Source organism: Cinclus cinclus, chromosome 6, assembly GCF_963662255.1.
Source record: "Cinclus cinclus chromosome 6, bCinCin1.1, whole genome shotgun sequence".
Taxonomy (NCBI): domain Eukaryota; kingdom Metazoa; phylum Chordata; class Aves; order Passeriformes; family Cinclidae; genus Cinclus; species Cinclus cinclus.
Window position 1 is genome coordinate 48,069,320 of NC_085051.1, and position 15,202 is coordinate 48,084,521.

Here is a 15,202-nt window from a genome sequence, read left to right on the forward strand (position 1 = left end):
AAATCCACCAAGCTACTGAATAAATTCATTTATTACTAATATAGTTGTCTCACATAAATAAACCTCCTAATGTTGATTGGAAGGATAAAAGCCTAGCACAGTGCTAGACAGAACAGGACCTGGATAGTTGCCTGGTGCCAGACAGCTCAATATGTTTATTTCCTGTGTGCTTTAGCAGGGACTAAGCTGAAGTTGGAAAAAGGTTTAAATGAACTATATAATTTCAATCTGTTGCTGTAGTAACATTTGTATTTATTGTATATGTCAGTTAGTCATACACAGAGTTCTCAAGATACACTACCCCCTTTGTTAGTGGTCAGGGGTGATTTTTTTAAGAATTGTAATGAGTCAACATAGACAAATTCTGATATAGACAATTCAAATGCTATAGAAATTTAAAAGCTGGTATGAATTCAGTCTGACTTGGTATAAGATAGTGAAGAAACTAGAACTCTTATAGGTTTCTGCAAATTTGAACAAAGGCCAAAGATTCTTTTTTTTTTTTTCAGGTTTCATATGTATTCCAACTAACAGTTTACTTGGCAAATGAGGACATAAGATATGAATGACTCAGCAAGAAAAAGACTTTTCGTCTTAACAGGGAATTCTGTGTGTAAACTGAGAAGATTGTTGCAAAGAAGAATCTTTTGAAATAGTGCATCTTTGCAAGTGGATAGTGGGAATACACTTCGGGTCTTTGGCTGCAATTGCAGGAGTCAGCATGAGGAAGCCCTGCTGCTGAAGTTTTGTTTTCCATCAGAAGCAGTTTGAGTGAGATACTTTACTCAAAGACACTATGATTAAGCCCATTTAAGATCAGGAGAGTGAGATGAGCTGGACATTGACATTAAGAAAAGATTCATCCTAAGGCAAGTGCTGGAGAGGCTGACATAGCAGGTCTATTGCACACACATGACTGACCAAGGTTTACAAAATGGTTCTCAATCACAGTACAGTGATCAGCCAAAATTTCTTCTGGAAACCAAACATATTGCAGCAGTGTGCTTACCAGCTTCAAGACAAGATGGCTTCACACTAACCTATTACTTTAAGTTTTCTCTGTAAGGACGGGCTAATTCTAATTCCCCGTGTTATACATGCAGTCACACATAATGGTGGAGAGGGAGATATGCGTATCTGTTCCCTGCAAACACTGTGCATAAGCTGTGCTCTTTATGTTGTTAGATCGCTTCCTATGCCAGGGTTCGTACTATTATAAGTTGAGTAATAAAAAAAAAAAAAAAAAAAAGCCAAAGTACCATTTTCCTGACTGACAAACATAAACCAAACTAAGACTTCTGTGGGTTATTTACCTTTTTCTAATTTTTTGGATCATCATGTACCACATTGGATTTTAAACCACAACAGATCCTGAGCACACAGAGCTACAAATGAACATAAATTGTGTGTGGTCAGCATTTATCATTCCACCCAAGTATTACTACATTGGCTAAAGATCTCTATAGTAAAAACTGTACATACATAATGCCACCACAGCCACTCCTCTCTCTGAAAAGGCCCTGGAGGATGCATCCAAAATAGCTCTTTATTTGTAAAGCAAAGAATCTCAAAAGTCTTTGCAAAGGAGTTAGAGCAACAAAGTCAGCTTTAAAATTAAATAAGGCAACTGTACAAAAGATAGCTGCTGCATTGCTTTCTGTACCATGCACACAATGTATTTTCAGACTTCCATGGTTTTCTAGGAGATTTAGAGTTTGTGAATATGCCTGTAGTCTAATCTAACAGTGTTTACCATGGTGGACCTAGAACTGGAGCCCAATCCCACACCTATGGAAGTCTGCTAGGTACTTGCCAGTGATTTTGAATCAGAAGTGAAATAGAGAGTATCTTCCAGCTAAAAGTCACACTATCATTCCAAACACTATATGACTGAAACCTAGTAGACTTCCTTTTTAGTGAAGTGTGCCAGATACATACCATAAATATATATTGTTTGCATTTTTATAAATCCAGGAAATAATACTTGTAATGAAGGTGAAAAGTACAAAAATAAAACCAGAAAATTTATAGTGGAGAAGTATATAATGAAGGGTAACAGATTTGAAGTAGGCAAGGCAAATATGCCAGGAGGAATTACAGAAAGACTGTCTTGGTTAGATGATGTTTTGATAATATCATTGAAATAAACATCACTATAATCTGTTTCAGTGACTAGTGCTTACATTAGGTGAAAAACATCATCCAGTGAAGCAACTGAAGTGGAAGAGTTATTATATTTACCTACTAATATTCTCAACTTTAATCTATGTCCATATCACGCTGCCAGTAAACCACATCCTCATTTGTGTTCTAATTTAGGCAAAAATAGCCTATTTCCAGAGAAGATCATTTGTAGAATTGAACACAAGACAAACCACTAAATGACAGAACCAAAAAGTTGTGTTTATATGATATTATGAAGTCTGGATTTGTTTCTTTTTAGTATTTCAAAAGACAAGTTAATTTACAATATTGATATACTTAAGTGTTCTGATATTTTTCTGAAAGCCTCTGGGAAATGTTGAATCATATCTAAATATGATTAACTTGAAGTCTGGATTAATTTATGGTTATTCTTTTCCTAACTGACCATCTAATTCCAGCCTAACTAAGACTAGATTTTTGAAGTCCTGTGATACATGTTTGCCTCTAGTCGAAAATGTGCAGCATGTACCTTTTATATTTTGAATCTCATCTATTGAGACAGAGAATTTTTTATAATTTGGGATTATATAATATTTTTGAGCAACAAGTATGTCTTCTGCTCCTATGAATCAGGAATATTATGCCAGTATTTATATCCATTTGCAGCAGTCTCCAGACACTTTGCCTTTGGGTTTCTATTTTCTTTCTAATTCCTATGCACTACTTTCTCACAGCCCAGTCTTCAAACTTTTGTTTTTGAAAGGAGCTCTGTTCTTTTATGCAAATGTAAATTCAGAGGTTTTTTAATGGATTTATTCCAAAGTTTTAGTAAAATATGCAAGATCATAGACTGGGCCTGATGCCTGTGTCAAGAGGTCAGCATGCTGTGTAGTTAGATGAAATCATGGACTAGGAACTGAGCAGAGAACATGATACAAGAGCCAAAAGCCAGGGAAATTTCCTTTGTCAGAAGTTTTATCTATGACATCCTCTTTATTTATGTGCTGATGTGGCACAACAAGCTTTCAGGAGTGAGGATGAATCCTTATGTGACTTTTGCCAGTGGTAAAGACCCTCAGGGAGAGGGACTAATGGCTCTTTCCCCATGCTGCTTCTTTCAGAGGATATGTCAACATATATGCATATAGCTCAAAACCTGGATGGATGGATGGATGGATGGATGGATGGATGGATGGATGGATGGATGGATGGATATCTGCATTTCTTGGGCCAATTCTTCACTGTGGTTTAGCTTCAGGGTAGTAAACATGCATTTGTACCACATTAAAAAATCCAGTGGATGTAAGATATTTTAGGAAAGATCTAACCAAGGACGTCAATGCAGAAAGGATGTGAATTTATAGAGCGCTCTGATCTACAGTATTTTCTCATGGAAAAGGTCTTTTACTGAGGGTATTTTGAGCCTTTCAGCTATCCCATCATGTGTACTGTGAACATCTGCACAGCTTGAAGAAGGCAGTGAGCTGCAGATGTTTTCCCCACCTTTCTGCATGCTCCTAGAGAGACACAATAGTTCATGAGCAGGCTTCCTTTAAACTAAGCTGTGAGCTTTTGAAACTTCATGTTCAGAAGTGACCCAAAAATAAGAAAAGGCATCCCACTTAGGAGTAAATTCTTACCACGACTACAGATATTTTCGGAACCAAATTTTAGGCCAATATCAATTCTCACAATAACTGTCTGTACAAAAGTTTTCCTTTCCATACCTTTGAATTTCATGTAGGTCACAAAATTTGCTGTTTTAAACAGGGCATGAAGATGGATTCAAAACAGCAGTTAGTGACAGCAGCATCTACCCATTTTCATCACTAATTCGGTGCTCTATCTGAAAGGTTATCTACTTGTGTATCTTTAAATATTGCAAAACCCATGACAAGTGTCATGTGAAGTTCCCCTGTATATTCATTTTGTAACATACATAAGACAAGACTTTTAAAAGTTTGTGGTAACTTCAGAACCTTTGTAACCCAACCAATTTTCCAATAAAGAGACATATTCTCAGTCTGCCCAAGCAGGTAGTGCATTGTTTCGGTTTCTTTTGATTAAAAAATATTTTCTTTACAAAGAAAGATCTTAAGGCATCAGTCACCAGATGACTAATGCTTTAGTCTAGCCATTATAATTTAAATCCCACTAATTTTAGGTTTTCCTAACCTCAGCCTGCCCTATTTCAGCAAAAGGAGACTGGTCCATGTTGAAACATTAGCAGGATCCAGGGAAACCAGAGAATAACTTTAAAATATTTTGTACAAATATTCCCTAGTCTATAGTCTGGCCCCAACAACTGGATTCCTAATTCTAAAATGATTTAAACATGAACATCAAGTTCTGGAAAGAGCTGTGTTGAAAGAAATCAGACTTTCTGGTGCACAGGATGCCTTGACTTCAGAACTGGCCATGGTTAACAAAAGCATTAACCTGACATGCCATTTGCTTGCTCTGTCCTCAAAGAGGGAGTGGTATACAAACAATCTTCAGACTGCATCTTAAATTTTCTGGACTGTATTCCACACTTGGTTGTGTTGCATGTTGTGCAGTCTCAAAGAAGGTTCAAGGAGGCAAATTGAAACTTCCGCTCGTAAGTGCAGCAATTCTACCGACACACTTACTCTGAAATCATTGAACTCACGCTATCTCTCCTTTAAAATCCAGATGAGAAAATCTAGCAATTGCAAATGTAACCCCTTTAATTCTGAAAATGCATTTGAATTTTCTGCCTGCTTGCTGCATGTAGATCAATTCTGTGCTGAAAGTGATTGCAATAATATAGATAATGTTTATAAAGAAAAATAACCATGGGACATAAAATTGCATAATTTTGGTATTTCCTTTCTATGTGGGTTGCTTGAATCCTGTTGACCTGTCCAGCCTATACAACTTCCCTCTCAACCCTCCCTCTGCTCTGTTAGTCTGGCTGCTGTCTATCTGTCACTTGAAACTGAGGGCTGATTTCAAACACCCTCAAGCCTGACTGGTAAAACACACGCTTTTCTCTGATGTGTCATTCACGATATTCATTTAGAAGGATTTAAATGGAGTCTTGCTCTTACAGATTGAAGGAAAGTAAAAGTACAGGAAGACTCTATTGTTTTGGCACTTGGCTGCATTTTGCAGAGTGATGCAGAGTGGTGCATTGATAAGAAAAATATATGCTACCAGAAACAACTCAGAGGTTTTTCTGTTAAAACCACTCATTGCTCTGTGACACTGTATAAACAGGGCAGAGAAAGGGAGAGTAAAAAGCGTTCGGGAGAGGAAAACACATTTAACATTCACGCCATCCCACACAGGACTTTAATATATAAACACATACAAACATATATAGTGATCACTACATTTCAGGCAAGGAGCAAGCGTCAGTGCAGTCAAATTTATAGCACTAACAATCCACTCAAACAGCAGCCACCACAGATTTCTTTGGCTAGGTCTGACTTTGTGTAACCATGCTGCGCTTATAATGCACACAAACCCAGAATGCCAACTGCAGAAACTTGTATATGCAGGCAGTAATTCTCAAGGGCTACAACTAGCAATATAACTTCTGATATGATCATTTCTATAGCACTGGTCTATAAAACCTGCATATTTTTTCAAGATTAAAATGTGATTTGGTGCTCCCAGAGGCAAGCGGGAAAGTTTCTGCCACTGCCAAACCAAGGCGAGAGCTCAGCTGTCCTCCTTCCCCTCTCCTTTCGTTTTGTTTTCTAGGATTGCTCTGAAGTAGGGTAGGTGACCCCTGAGTGACAGGGAAGCTGCAGCAGATCAAGCCCCTAAACAAGGCAATAAACTGACAGAGAGAATTTCAGCAAATCTACATTACCTTTGGTTTTAACAAGATTTGGATTAGGTTTTAATTCAGATTACATTGCAAATACCTTCCTGTGGGATAACTGGCTAATTGCAAGTCTGGATGAAAACCACAGGACCTCGAGGGTAATTAAAACTCTCAGGAAAGCAGTACTTACTCTTAGGGAAATTACCTTGCTGTTGACACTGGGTGTAAACCACAGGTCCTCCTATTCCTCCTTCAACAGGGCATTAAAATTGGTTGGGAAACATGAAAAGAGCTGAATACTTTAATACCATTACAGAAAGCTATGCTAGACATCCTCCTGTTCAGGGTCCAAAGTGTCACTTTTGTTACTGAATTCTTGTTCTGTACTGACCTTTTAGACCACAGCTACAGTTGTGGTGGTACAACACGTTCTCCAGTATTTTTTTCTACCCCAAGCAAGTTGTAGATTATCGATATGATGTTAGTGTGATTTAATTTTAAATGCTATTTTGAGATAGCCTTTGCACTAGCTAAGCACTATGAACCACTGATTGCTGGTTTAACTATGTTGATTTTAGCTGAATTCAACTGAATTAAGAAAGATTCAAATCAAATTTGAACCAGCCCCTCCAGAAAGGAGAAATAATACTAGGCCCATACAAGATTTTAGATCAGTTTGATTAATCTAGCATAGAAACAACCCTAAAAATAGTTTAGTCACGAAGCAGATTGGAGAAAATCATTTTTTATGCATTTTAGAGAAAAGCTTTTGGGGGTTACTCTCTGCCAATGTATCAGTGGTTTAATTCTAAATGCTGCAAGTATTTAGAGATACTTTTGATGAGAAGTGGGCCAAAATTGAAAGAACAGATATGAACTCTTGAATTTGTGGGTTGGAATGTAATTCTCACACCTATTTATCCAGCCTTGCCAGACTTATTACCACTACTTGAGCCCTAGGAGTGAACCTACTTTTACAGCTTTGTTTCCTGGTCAGATGCAAAACTGCAATCCATGTATTTTATGGTTTTGGACTCAGCAGAGCCAAAACCTTGTAGAGCACAATTCCACAATTCCATAGACCAAGTATTCTCATCAAGATCACCTAATATCCCAGATCTTCTTATTTTTTTGAAGATGCTTGTGGGATTTTAATATGACGTAAGTGAAGCAAAGCTTAAGGCAGAGCCAACACCAGAATCTTCAAACTTTGTCTCTGTCTGTTCCTCCCAGTAGCTGCAACCAGTCTGGAAAACCAGTTGATCTAGTGCCAATTGCTCAGGCAAACAAGCAGTGTTAGCAGTATTCGATTTCTGAGCTTTTTTTTTTTTTTTACTTTTTTAAGCAAGCTATTCATGTCACACACCTTCCAGAAGTTAATTTTTAAGCCACCGATTGTTTTTTTTTCCAAACTATATGCACAGACACAAAAGTAATCCTTATGCTTTTAAAAAACATGGAAATTAGAATGTGTAGGAGTTTAAACTGCTTGAGAGACATTTGGGAAAAGAGAATACACATTCACTGTGAATAAGAGCAAGTTGCTAACCAATACAAACAAATGTAACCTAATCTATCTACAGCAGTACCCTACTGAACACCTTTGCCTCCTATTATACAATTCTGCCACAGCAATAAAATCAACTGTCTGCAACAGTTTTAGTTCGTTGTATGGTTAATACCAATAATGTACTCAAAATTGATGTTTAACAGAGTGAACTGATTTGTTAGAGTGTTAACAGCCACAGACTTTAACTAATAAACAGATCATTAACTGCTGGTAATAAACAACTTGCCAGGATCATTTATTATTTAAGAACATACTTTGTCTCAAGAAAGGATGGCCCACTTAATTCTATCTATGACACCTTTCTGGCTCCAATTCAAAGTGGGAGGCACAGATGAAGCTACAGAGAAATGATGCTGCATACTCTAGATCAAAATTCATGAAAAAAATACTGGTTTTAATGAAAAAGTACTCACAGGAAATATATTAACTCCTTATATTGCTTAATAATATAGTCAGCAATTTTTACCAAGCTCTTGTTTTTAATTCTGACTCTAAAGGAATCTACTTTCTAGTTCTGATAAAAACCTTCTTAATCCTTCTTTTACCATATGGGATACTGCTGCAGCAATCATTTCCTTCTGGAAATAGCTCTGAATGGGAGATACTATTTAAGTATAGAAAAAGTTTTCATAATGGAAGAGGAAAGAAGTTAAAGGGAAAAACCATGTAAATTTGGTTACAAGAGAGGAAGGGGAAAAGGTAGCTTGAAATCATTCATTCTCAAAAATCCTTTTAAAAAGCTGCGAAGTTGTAAATACACTACCTAACTACTCTAGATGACTTGAGATTTGGAAGGAACAAAAGGAAGTCCTTGTCTCCCCATGGTTTCTAATACATTCTATGTGTAATAAAAGGAAGTCACACAATCAGATACGCTTTGCATATTGGAGTGTTCTAATTCTGTCAATACTTGAAGTTCAACAGGGTGGCACCACTACAGTCTCCTTTTGGTTCTCACTTCTGAAAGAGGTGATGTGGCACAAAGCCAATCTGATTGGAAAGCAGGGACGCCTTCTAAGACTGATTATTACAATAAATTTAAGTTACCAAAGCAGCCAGAAAGTTTCCTAACCTCCTCCCTGCATTGTTCCAATAACCTTATTAGTCAAGCCCACAAAAATACAACCATATGTTCTGAATAAGAGTGAGAGATGAGGACCTCAAGGACAGCTTGCTGACATCCAGATTTTAGATCAAGAATCACAAAATATCAATTTATTTTGTAGTATCTACTTAGAGCCACCAATATAAAAAATGAGATTATTTTTTCTAGGCACTGTGTAAATAAACTGCACAAATACCTCAAAGAAGCTACAGGCTGAATGCAAATGCAGTCTCAAGAATGCAGTGTCAACCTTTAACAGCCCTGCTGAAATGTACATATAACACTTTAATTGCAGACAGTTGAAGGATGACTTCTTTATGCCAAATCCTTACACATGAAGAAATGTCATTTAAAGAAAATTTTTCATTGCATTTTTTACATCCCTGTGCAAGCTCAGGAGAAGACATTTTTAATATAATTGTTAAAATAATTCTGACCCTAAACTAATATAAATTGGCTATTATTTTCAGTAAGAAAAAAATCCTGTATTTGCATGCTGGTTGGAAAAATGCTCCTATTTAATTGCTCGGGAAGAAGCAATTTATTTATAGACATACTATGCAGGAGGAAATTTGGCTCTCCTACCATATAATAAGATGCATGGCACTCTGCCAGGATGCCGGCTATCCCTGGACATTTGGTGTTCCATATACCAAGAATGTGGAATTCCACTGCCTATAAACAGGCAAAGCTTTTTTTTTCCAAGGATACTGTAAGACATGGCTTTTCTTGAAGGAATAAAAAATGAAAAATTAATGCAACAGTTATGAAGTTGCAAGAGCAGAAACTTTTTCTTTTGTATTTATCACCAGTTGCATTAGCCAGCTAATGAGCAGTTAAAACAGACTATTTGTTGCTCTTCCTTATCCCCTTTAGGGTAGATGCCAAAAAACCCTCCTCTTTTGTGGGTTTTGAATATAATTCTTCTAAATCAGGGTATTACACAAATATTTCCACACAGCAGGATGACTCACATAAATAAGTAATGCAAGACTGGGATTTACTAATCTGTCAGCGACAGTGTATCCAATTAATTCCTCTGTTTATTTAGGTAGGAGTTTTTTGCAGTTTATTATCTTCAGGCTGTTTGACCACAGGGGAGAGAAAGCCTTGGGAGGGGGAGTGGAAACAGATTTTTGCAGGGGAGCCATAATTAGCTCAATACTTGGATTGAGCTCAGAAATGTTGTTACTGCTAAATAGCTCCTTAAATGGAGTATTTATAAACTACAGGCAAAGCTGTAATATTAGAAGAGAAGAAAACCCAAAATCAAATATATTTAGATGTACAAGCCCTAGGTTAATGCCCTGGCATGATGACATAATCCAGCTCAAGGGACAGGGAATTTATTCCTGATGGCAAATCAGCACATTGCACACAATCCTGTTGGAGCCCATAGTGGGGATCTGGAAACCTTAGAGTTTGGATCCACCCTGAAGGTCCCTTAAACAGCACCTGGCTCTCATGGAGGGGCCATACAGGTCTTTCCCCATGACCCATGTGCACACACAGATGGAATCTGCTCTGCCCTGCAGCCACAGCAGTACTGGGGTTTCATTTGCCCACTTCTTCCCCTGCCTCCTGCCCCCCTGAGCAGCCACCCCATACACAGATTTCCTACGAGGGATTTCTACCCAAATGGGTGGCAATGAAAGGCATTTGCCCAGGAGTGGCCAGGATGCTTTCTGCCTTGTTTTCCTGTCCTCCAGGCAATGGGGCTGAGCTCTACCTCAGGGTGTCTTCTAGCTCCCCTGTCCAACAATAAAAATGTACTTAACATCACACCCACACAGCCATGCCCTGTCATGCCCTGGACCCAGCCCCATTTACTCAAAGCAGACTTTTTTTTTTTATCACACACAGACTACTTGGTCCAAACCAACTCTCCTGGAAGACATTTGGACTTCAACAGGGACAAATTCAGGGTGAAGCAAAATAAATCATTAAGCTATGATGCAGAGGATTTGTGCCAGGCCTCCACACAAGACTAAGTTTAATCATTGCAGATCAGGGTATTTGGGGACAACATCTATTTTGTAACTTCATAAAATATCAAATAAATAAGCCATACCTTGTCCAAAATTTCAAATTATTTTCCACATTTAAGAATTTTTTCATAGCAGGACTTTGCTTACAATGAAATATCCCAATGAAGCTTGTTAAATGCTTTTCCAAAGTTATATGATCTTTATTAAAAAAATTATAACACTGTCTACCGGGCACAGGGAGAAAAGAAATAATCTATTTTTCAGATTAAGTTCTTGAAAGCTTTCAATAGTGGAAAATAAATCCTACAAATTCTCTCTCAATTTCCATATAACATATCCTGTCCAAGCACAGAGACAGTTGTTTCCTAGAGGTGCTGCAGTGCATTTATAAATTACAGCAACACTACTTCCTTGGCAAATCCATTTCAAATACAATAAAAAACTTAATGGGATTAACTTCTTGGAAATTTAGTTGGAAAGTTTAGTTCAATGGAGCAAAACTCAGTGTGTTAACATATTAAGGGTGCAAAACAAAATGAGGGGAAATGGAAAACAGAGAAATAGATAAGCAGTAGACACAGAGACAATCAAAAGAGCAGAGAAATAGAGAATCAATGTTTGCACCTGGATGCAAGTGTCTGTGTAAGGCTTTGATCCCAAAGTGTGCAAGCCCTGCTCCACAAAGAGCCCTCAGGCAGGACTTCGAGTTAACCCTGTGAGACCCTGAGCTCCCTGGGGAGAGCTGGGATGATCTGAGACTGTGGTTGAATCCCAGCATGGGAAAGAGCTTCCTCCTGGTCACACCAAACAAATAATATTGAAATTTTTTGTCTGTCCTTTCTGCAGGAGCACAATCAGGACTCTGGTGACACATGGTGCATCTTCACTGTCACCAGTGGCCAGTGTTGCTGGGACCCCCATCACACCTTTCAATCTTTACAGGAGGGAGAGGGACTGGGGACATAGAAGTGCAATATTCCTTTTCTGAAAGATATGTACATACAGGTGCATTTATGTATAGAATCACAGAATACTCTGAGTTGGAATGGACCCTTGATGGCAAGAATCATCAAAGTCCAACTCCTAACAGAGCACCATCCCCAAAAGTCACACCATGTGTCTGACAGCATTGTGCAAAAGCTTCATGAACTCTGGTGCTGTGACCAGTGCCCTGAGGATCTTGTTCCAGTGTCCAGCCACCCTCCGGGCATGCATGTACGTATGTGCATGTGTGTGTGCATCTGTGAGTGGTTTTATGTGCATGCCTATGAATTTGTGTATGTGTGTGTATATAGAGATATACGTATGAGGAAGTTTTCTCCTACAGTGTTCTCTTTGACCATTTTATTTAGGATACAAAAATCATGGGGGAAGGGGGAAGAAGGGTAATAGGAATCAAAAGCCAGCTTCTTAATTGATGTTTCTGAAACTTGATGAGTACAAAGAACATGTAATTTCTGACTTCCTCTGAGGAGCTATTGTAATAAATGCAGTAGGCAGACCTTTGTGTGTACCAGAGAAAATGATCAAAGCCCTGTAGCAAGCTCTGTTTGGTTTGGCATTGCCTATACTACAATTCCAAATTTAAAAGCAAGCTGTAATTATACTGGTATGAAAAAACAGCAGAAAAGAAGAGATACATTTCGTTTGAAACCAATTCTACTCAGATATTTGAATTTTTCTATTTCTAGCAAGAAATTATTATTATTATTATTATTATTATTATTATTATTATTATTATAGTACATCCTGTTCACTTGCTTAGTTCTTCTAGCAAATAAAAAAAAATCAGAACTGCATGACTGGAATTCACCACATAATTTTAAAACCTTTATCTGATATAGATATATGAGTATAAATAGAATGTGGCAGGATCATGAGCTGAGTTAAGCATTGATTGGTATAACATAAACATACATAGGTGAATAAACGTTGAAATAACACACTGTAGTAATTTATGGCTTTTTCAATCAGAAGTTATTTCTGAACTATTTTAATATTTGAAGATAAACACATTCCTGCATGTTTATCATTTGCAAACATGTGGTTTTTTGTGCCTCTTGTTGTTATTCCTCCTGGATGACAAACCACCTTGGGTACATGCTATTGCTTTTATTCTTGTATTGGAGAACAGAAAACAAGTCCTTCAGGAACCAATAATAAGAATTTTAACCCTTTTTTTTTAAAAACCCCTTTCATTAATACAAACAATTGTGAACACATTTTACTCAATAGGAATTAACACATTTCAAAGAATCATTCAAGTGAATCTATTATATCCATCACCCCTCCCCACCCATTCCTTAACCATTCCTATGCGTCCTGGGCACACAGCCAAAATGAAAAGACTTTCCTATCATGGTGCATGGCTAATGAATTTTTCTATTTTAAAAATAAAAAACTGCAAGCACAGATTAAGAATCAATTATCAAAATTATTTTATCCAAAATTCAGCTAATATTTCTATATTTAATATTGTTAGATATAGAAATATACCAGGGTTAAATCTATACTGATCATAAAAATACCCTGCTCCCCTCTGGTTTTATGGGCACTTCTACCTGTGAAGTCAGTAATATACAACTTGAATCTGGAGCAGCAAACAAAAAGATCTAAAAATTTGTGTTTTGTAATTACATTTTTAAGCGTGCACATATATATAAATATGCATAAGTATTTAATATATTTAAATTTATTAAACATTTTTTAATCCAGAAACTTTACAGCAGGTCTACTGTCAGCCTCAAAACTCAGAAGTTCTTGGTCAGAACATAAGGCAATGAAGTTTAACTTAAAAACTGAACTGAAAAATATTTGGCCTTTACCTTTGCTATAAGTCTTTAGGGCTGCAACTTGCAAATTTTTGTCTGCAGCTATGAGATCTACAGGCATTGCTTTGCAATGAAAGCTGAGAATCACAGGTAATGAGATGTCTCCAGGACTTGGCACTTTATGGAAAAACACCAAACGTCATGAGACTTGTAATAAAATGATGAATGCTGAAAGCACTGTTCTAATCTTGCTTGTAGAATACAATTCTTGTAAAACACAAAATAGTTCATGCTAAACCAATTTTTTCATATTAGTACCTCTACATTTGATACTTACACTGGTAGGCTAAGAGTTCTCTGGCCCTTTTTTTCAAAACAGAGTAATTTACATAGTCATCACAGCAAACTTCAGTTGCTAAAAACTAATTATATATCAAAGACTGAGGAAGGGAAATGGACTATTTTTCTGAAATGTGATTCTTGATCCATCTTGCAATGGATTTGATCTGACTTTTCATCCTTACCTTACATGACCCTTTTATGGTTAGAAACACAGAATTTCTTCTAAAAGGAGAAAAGTGCTTTGTGGGTGGCAGTATTTTCCCAGAAAGGGAAAAAGTTGCAAGTGTCAACCCAGGAAGGAAGGAAAAGATATCACACATTTGGAGCTTTACAGGCAATAAATTTATTGTCAATAGTCAGGTTCAAATAGCCTCATCTAGGGAAAAGTTCCCGATGGAACCACAGTGTGGATGAGAAAATAATTTTGGTTACTCATGGTCTGACATTTTTATGAATTTAATTTAATGTGACAAGAAGAGACCTAGTAAAAATGGCTGAATGCCTACCAAAGGGAAAAAACAAATAATCTAAAAGAAAATGAAACACTTTTTTCAGAAGGAAGTCTTTCATGGCTGTTGGTGTGTTTCTATGTTCCAAGCTAAAAGTATTCATACCAACATTTCAGTAGTGGGACAATAAGAAAAAACAGCCACAGAAACAATTTGAACAGTCTGATCTGAATTACTTTTAGATTAAAACTGACATTAAGTCTAAACTGAAAACGGAACAAGGTAATTTGTGCTCTCAGCTTGATAAATTTATTCTGTGATTTTGGGCAAGTCAAGTGATTTAATACTTACTATATTTTTAAGCCCAAATTTGCAAACAGAGATAACATACATCTGCATGGAAAAGAAATTTGATGCCTTCAGAAGGGCATCCAGCCTTCTTTACTGGGATTGCCTCTGTGTCCTTAAAGGAAGCTGTACTTCAAAGAATTTTATTTCTCTGTCCTTCCTTTTCCTCCCTCTCCCATTGATACATATTTAATGGGATTTTGCAGGAAGGAAAAGATCCTAAGCAGTCTGTGATAAGGGGCACTCTGGGCAAGGAATGATAACCACATGCTGGGCTGTGTCAGTGAGTGCAGTGTGCAACTCAATGGGTGTGATTATTGTCCTCCCTCAGACACAAGTGTCATCAAACAGAGGGTGCTGGGTCTAGTTTGATGTCCCTCAGTATGAGAAAGAGCTGGAGCTAGTCCACTGGAGGGCCAAAAAACTCACTGGGGAGATGAAGCATACGGCGTACAAGGAGAGGTTAAAGAAATGGATTCATTTAACCTAGAGAAAAGAAGGCTTATAGGAAATCTAATTGTTTCCTTTAGCTTCACAGTTGTAAAGGAGTTGGAGAAAGACTCTTCTCACAGGTGCACAGAAGAGGCCAAAAGACAGCAAAGATGTTGCAACAAGAGAAATTTCAGTTAGATGCAAGAAAACAATTCCTCACAAAACTGTTGCCCAAAGAGATTGAGGAATCTGCATA